Genomic DNA, 6,942 nt, shown 5'->3' on the forward strand with positions numbered 1-6,942 from the left:
AGGGCAGGTGACATCTCTTCCCAGGGATGAGGACTGAGCATGTGGGGGCAAAGGAAACGCTCACACAGAAACCAGAGAGGCTCTGCCGTGTCATTTTCAAGGTCCAGCACGGGAGGAACATGCAGAGTGCTTGTCAAAAGGTGACTGAAGGGACCAGCAGTTGGCGTAATGGCTATGTTGCTGAACTCCCATGTAGCCGACCATGGTTCGAGTCCCAGACCCAGTGACTTAAACTCACCTCGGGCGCGTGTGCGTGCGTGCCCAAGATCCCAAGAGGAGCATGGAGGAGAAGGGATTGCAGCATGGCCATCCCCCCTAGGGGATGATTTCTCAGTTTCTATCTCTCTATCTCTCTATCTCTCTGTCTCTCTGGCGAGCGCACATGCCCTATAGCAGAAAAAAAACTTTCTCAAAAAAAAAAAAAGTGACTGAGGGTTTCAAGAGGGGTCAGAAGAGCACGAGCCACACCCGAGGTCCTCCCAGCTCTCCTGGTGCCGGGGCACAGGCCGCACACCCACAAAGCCAGCCTGGAATCCCGGCGTGGAGCGGGCACCCAGGCCACGCCGGTGCACACATGAGCAAGCGGCACCGAGTCAGAGCCTCGGACTGGCCCTGCTCGTCACCACTGCGGTGTCACTGGGAGGCCATCGCAGTGTCTTCCTCCAACTGCACTGAAGCGAAGACTCAGCCATGCCAAGGTGACTTGGGTGGATAAAGCCCCTGGGAGCAAGACGGCCGTGGGAGAGATTAGGCCTGCACGGTCGCAGCCCGGTTGGCCCGAGGTCAGGTGCACGGCTGCTCACAGGTGCGCGAGAGCCGGGGCAGCACCAGGAGGGTGCTCAGCCTTTTCCAGGCACTGTGGAGTAAGCCCCTACTGTGTGCCCCGCGCAGCACTGGGCCTCAAAGGGAAGCAGCACAAGGTATTCTCTTCCGCCATAAAACGAGAAAGACCATCTCTAAAGGCCCATCCCGGCCTTAGGTTCAGTGACGACGTGGGGGCGTGGGGTGTGCCTCTGAGAGACAAGGCAGAAGCAGGATGAAAGCGGCCACCCAGGACACGGTCCACGCACTGTCCGGGCCCAGCTGGCGCGGACGCTCGTGTGCATGGCCCACCTCGTCTTCCATCTAGGTGCTTACTAAGCCCTTCAAACATTGTCTTTTGTCTTCTTCTTTTTTTTAAATTTTAAATCCGATAGTAAAGCTAAATCCAGGCAGAACACAGTGCTCCCCTGGAGACAGACAGGCAGTAAGGCTGTGGCAGAGCTCGGCCCTCTTGGCGCCCCCTCCTCTCTGCGTCTCCTAACAAGGCACGTGAGTGCACCAAAAGCTTTTCCTTTCTGGCCAAGGTATCCCTACGAGGGAACTTCAAAGTGTTCGTGGGAGAATGGAATTAAAGTACAAATGTATTTCCACGCAAAGAAATTTTGAAATCCGTGCATAGCAATCTGCGTTCTCCGCGAGCTTTTGAAGACCTCTCATTAGTGAAGTGAATGGAGCCTCTTTACCTGCAGGTGTGGAAGCCAGTTTTGATGCGGCACGTGGTCGTTGTTAGTAACCTGGGAAGTGAGCTCACCTTCCCTTCTCACTGCAGCTGTGACATCCACCCTTCCCAGCTCAGTGGAGGAGTGCCCGGCCGCTCATTTGAAGGTGCCTCCCCTGTGGCCCCTTCCCCTCTGTCAGGCCTCCCATGAACAGACGCCATGGGGCTGTCGTGGTCCTCTCATTTCATGGAGTGTTACGGGCTACGAGGATTGTCCCATGGCGAAGCAAATCCAGGAGAGATGAGTCGAGGCAGGTGTTGAGCTGACTAAGGCTTTGTATGTGCAGAATCCCATCGATGGTGTCTTTTGTCACCCTTAGTCTGCCAAAGCCCTTGTGAAGGTACCAGGTGCAGCCCCGCCCCTCTGATGCAGGCCCTTGAACAGCAGGGTCAAAGCACCACCTTAAGAGGAGGAGACAAGGGGAACAGGACAAACAGAGGGACCGCAGAGCCCTGCCCATTCCTCCTGGGAGGAGGAGCCCTGAGCTGGTGACAGCTCCTCAGCCGCTGGGCAGTGGCCACCACCATGCTAAGTGAAAGGTGGGCCAAGGCAGAGAACAGATGCATTTCTCCACCAGACAGCTGCTCTGGGTGAGGACGGAGAGCCACTGGCTGGCCTGGCATTGCCCACAGGCCCCATAGCCCCTAGTGAGCCAAGCAGCCTAAAGCTCCCCACTCCAGAGATTCCTGCAGTGAAGCGATGTGGCCAGTGAGGAAGCACACCTTGTGCGGAGCTGAGACCAGGAGTCCCTGATCCGTCCGCAATGACAGAATACAGAAGTCAGGGGCAGGGACAGAGGACCCAGGGGTTCTGAGGGAGGAGTCTCACTGCTAGAAATGCAGGAGGAGAATGGAAGCCGTCCGCACACTTGGTGGGTGTGCCTGGGCACTTAGCTCTCTGTGGAGGCGAGCGAGTGCCGTTAGCTCAGGCCGTCCTCACCTCCTCTCATCTCACGACTGCACAGCCTTCCTCATTCAGAGCCTGTGGCCATGATCACATTTACTCCAACTTGCATGAAGACACGGGGATCTGGGGTACACGGTTGGTATCTGGAGCATTTGGCTACAGAGAATGGGTTCCCACTCAGGCTGATCCAAGGAAGATGGGTCTAATCTAAGGGTACAGGAAGGCTGGGCTGCCTCCACAGCAGGGCCCTGAGAACACGACTTGAACAGTGCTTTGGACCAGGCAGGGGCTGCCAGCAGCCTCCCAGGGCCCGTTGTGTTTTTCTTCTTATGGAGAACACTGAGCTGCACGTGGCACATGGGTGTAGCCTCACACCCAAGTCCCAGCCTGCCTTGCAGCTGCGTGTGACTATGAGTGACAGAGGACGGATGGAAGGGAGGTATGAATTCAGCATCCTCTCAGAGACAGAGCTGCTTGTCCTGGACGTCCTCCTGCAGCCTCTGCCAAGCAGAGGAGGTCCCCACCGGCGGGGTGCAGCGAGACGGACGATGCGCCACAGCAGGCTCAGCTCTCCAGCCTAGCCCTCCGCTTGCAGGCTGCTCCGTCTGGGAAAAGAAGCCACTGCTGTTTTCGTTAGGCCACTGTGTTGCAGGGCCTCTGTTACAGCCACCGGGCTCACACCTCCGTTAATAGCAGGACCAAGGGCTTTCCTGGGGATGAGTCCCCGGGCCAGCGCCCAACCCTGGTCCACCCTGTGTAGCTGGGGAGGGCACGGTGGTGAAGGCAGCCACTGGTGTGTGCTCTGAGCACAGGTTCACAGGACACATGCCGAGGCCAGGAAGCTGAAGGAACATCCAAACTCATGATTTGCCACTCAGTTCAGTCTCTGTGAAGCATGTAAGTTCTGCAAACATTATGTTCTAAGGACCAGCAGTTAGCTTAATGGCTATGTCACTGAACTCTCGTGTAGTCGACCACAGTTCGAGTCCTGGACCTGGTGGCTTAAATTCATGCCTGGCGCATGTGCGTGCGTGCCCAAGATCCCGAGAGGAGAATGGAGGAGAAGGGATTGTGGCATGGCCATCCCCCCTGGAGGTGATTTCTCGCTTTCAGTCTCTCTGTCTGTCTGGCGAGAGCACGGGCCCTATAGCAAAAACCTCTCCAAAACCAAAAAAACATTATGTTCTAAACCCCCCAGGGAGTGTGTCCTCCAGGGGCAAGTCATCTATCCCAGGCATGGAGTGCTCAGATCATTTTCAATCACAGCACAGGGCCGTTTGTCTGTCTGTCTGTCTGTCTGTTTGCTTTTGGTTTTTGCCATAGGGCATATGTGCTCACCAGAGACAGAGAGCAACAAAGAGATACAAAAGAGGGAAAGTGAGAAATCTCTGCACAGTGGGCAGGGCCACGCCATAGTTCCCTCTCCTCCATTCTGTTGGGATTTGGGGCACGTGCATGTGCCCAGAGTGATTTTCAAGCCACCAGGGCCAGGACTCAAACCACAGTTGACCATACGGGAGTTCAGCACCTTAATCACCGGACTACCTGCTGGCCCCAGCAGCAGTTCTGGTTCTCATGCCTAGCACACGTCCGAATCCACAGAAGGGCTTATTAAAGCAGACTGTGACTCCACCTGACCCCGTGTCTGACTCAGGGTCTAGGTGGGCCAGAGAACGTGCATTTCGAACAAGTTCTCAGGTGCCACTGCTGCTGGTCTGAGGGCCCCCATGTCCTGCCGTGTCCCACGTGAGGTGTAAGCAGCACACACCTGCAGCTGGCTCTGCACGCCAAGTCTCAGAGCCGGATCTGACAGGAGCACTGCACAGCTGCCTCCGGAGCGTATTCAAAGCACCTGACGCATCTCCAGGCTGGGCTTTGGTAAAGAAGCAAGTGGCAGGATTTACTTAATGGTGCACGCGCTTACGGGCCAGGCGTCGGAAGCCAGCAGCACGAAGAGCACAAAAATCCCAGGCCCTAGAGGGTGTGACTCCAACGGGACGAGCCGTCATTTACTGAGTTGATATTAAGTCGTAAGCGCTCTGCATGAATTCCTACAAAGCCTCAAGTTCCTATAGAGACAGTGTTGATGTTGTTACCTCTACTTCCCAGATGCGAAGGTTTTAAGTGACTTTCATGAAATCCCAAACCTGCGTCTCTAAAACCTGGAGTCTGGTGGCATGATGGTGAAGGTAGCTGGATCCCACACAGCCAACTGTGAGGTTCAAGTCCCAGGTCCGGTAGCTTAGAAATCACACTGGGTGAGTGAGTATGTATGCCTGAAATCTTCAGAGGATTATGGAGGAGGAGTTGCGATGTGGCCATCCCCCCGAAGGTGTCTTCTCTCTCTTTCTCTCTCTCTCTCTTTCCCCGGTGAGTATACGTGCCCTGTGGCAATACTAAAAGATAAATAAATTTTAAAAGTGTGGTCTGTCCACACATCACACCAAAACTTATTTGGCTACCTCCACAGCTGAAATGCCCTGCTTTCTTTTTCACTACCATCACCTGGACAGTCCCAGAACTTCAAGGGTAAGGTCCCAAGGCCTGGGTGTTCATAGCACTTGCCCACAAACCACTTTCTGAAGCATCTGGCAAGGAAAGAGGCTTCTGGATGCAGTAAGCTTTGGGAGTGTGGAACAAATGGGTTCCGCACGTGGACCCAAATTAGCCAGGGGTCCTTCCTTCCTTCCTCCTCACCACGCAGCGAACACCACCCTGACGCAGGCTCTGCACCAGGAGCTGAGAGCCGGGCCGCCCTCTCCAGGAGCGCAGGTGGCCTGAGTTCTGCAGGGGCTCCTCCTTCCCACTCGTCCACGCCAGCCCCTCTGGGGGACCTTTTTCTTATATTTTGAATGTTTCGTGGTTTGAACTTTCTGTCTTTATTCATAGTCCTAATTGATGTATGTATACAATAGTGGAGTTATTAATATATATAGTTAGGTAATTGGTGGGAAAATGAGATGATTTGTTTTTGAAAGAGACATGACAATGATTATCCAGGGTCCCAGGAAAATATTAAAAAGAGGAGTTGGGGGCCACCAGGTCGCACAGTGGTTAAGGCGCTTGACTCCCGCATGGCGGACCGCGGTTAGAGCCTGGGACCTGCTGGCTTGAGATTCATGCTGGGCACGTGCGTGTGTGTGGGTGTGTGTGTGTGCCCCAAGTCCTGGGAGGAGAATGGAGAAGGGACTGTGGCCTGGCCGTCCCCCCTAGTGGGTGACTTCTCACTTTCCCTCTCCCTCTATCTGTTTATTTCTCTCTAGTGAATGCACGTGCCATATGTTAAAAAAAAATCTTAAAGAAAAATTAAATTAAAAAAAATAATAAAACAGAGGAGGGGGTCCTGGGGCACTCGAGGGGAAAACATCCCTGGAAGGTAAGGAATCTGACCTTAGAGAAAGACAGGACCTGCCCTTAAGGAAGTAGCGAGGGGGAGGAGACCCTGGAGGAGGGAAGACAGTGGGGCGGCAAGAGAGGAGGCAGCGGACCCTGTACTCGCACCTCTGCCGTCGGGCTGCGCCTTCGGCCTGCCAGTGTGGCTGGGTGCCAAGTGCCTTTCAACGTGGACAGACGGCAGGTGAAGATAACCATTGAGTGTGTTTATTGCTTTCAAGTATTCAGCGCATATAACCTTGATTTCCTGCCTCCAAGCTGTCCCTGGTGTTCTCAAGTCTCCATGAGCAGAGTAGCTCCGTGGGCTTCCTGTCCCCGAATGTGAGCAGACCGAGGTCACTCTGAGCTCCCTGACCCCGAAGGTGAGCTGACTGAGGCCGCTCTGAGCTCCCTGTCTCTGAATGTGAGCAGACTGAGGTTGCTCTGAACTCCCTGTCCCCAAATGTGAGCAGACTGAGGCCTCTCTGAGCTCCTTGTCCCCGAATGTGAGCAGACCGAGGTCGCTCCGTGAGCTCTCTGTCCCCAAATGTGAGCAAACCGAGGTCACTCTATGGGCTCCCTTTCCCCATTTGTGAGCAGACCGAGGTCACTCTATGGGCTCCCTGTCCCCGAATGTGAGCAGACCGAGGCAGCTGTTGTGTGCAGGCTTTCCTGGGGCTCGCTCCTGTGCGCTTGGGCTCCTGCACTGTCTCCAGCACTCACACCCCTGACCTCAGGCTCCCCAGCATGAGCTGTGTCACTCCACTCTGCAGCTCGTTGCCCTGCTCATTCCCAGGACCCCCGAGACCACCTGCCTCTGAAGAGCGAACACCGGGGGACTCTGCGTTGCAAGGGGGCTTGTGAGAAACCTGAGGCAATGACTCGTGCTCAGCACACCGAGGGACGGCAGGCGCTCCAGGGCCGAGGCGCGCACTGGGCGGTGCTAACTGGGGTGGCCAAGCGTGCCGAGGGCAGACCACGGCCAGGCAGGGACAGGCTGGTGCCTGTTCTCAATTCAAAGTCTAAGCAAATAAATCACAAACGACTGTAGACCTTCGTCTGTACAGTGGGGCGGAGGAGTCTGCGCAGGGAAAGCCATGGCCGAGCCACAGCCCCCGTCCCG

This window comes from Tupaia chinensis, unplaced genomic scaffold, assembly GCF_000334495.1.
Source record: "Tupaia chinensis unplaced genomic scaffold, TupChi_1.0 Scaffold000198_1, whole genome shotgun sequence".
Taxonomy (NCBI): domain Eukaryota; kingdom Metazoa; phylum Chordata; class Mammalia; order Scandentia; family Tupaiidae; genus Tupaia; species Tupaia belangeri.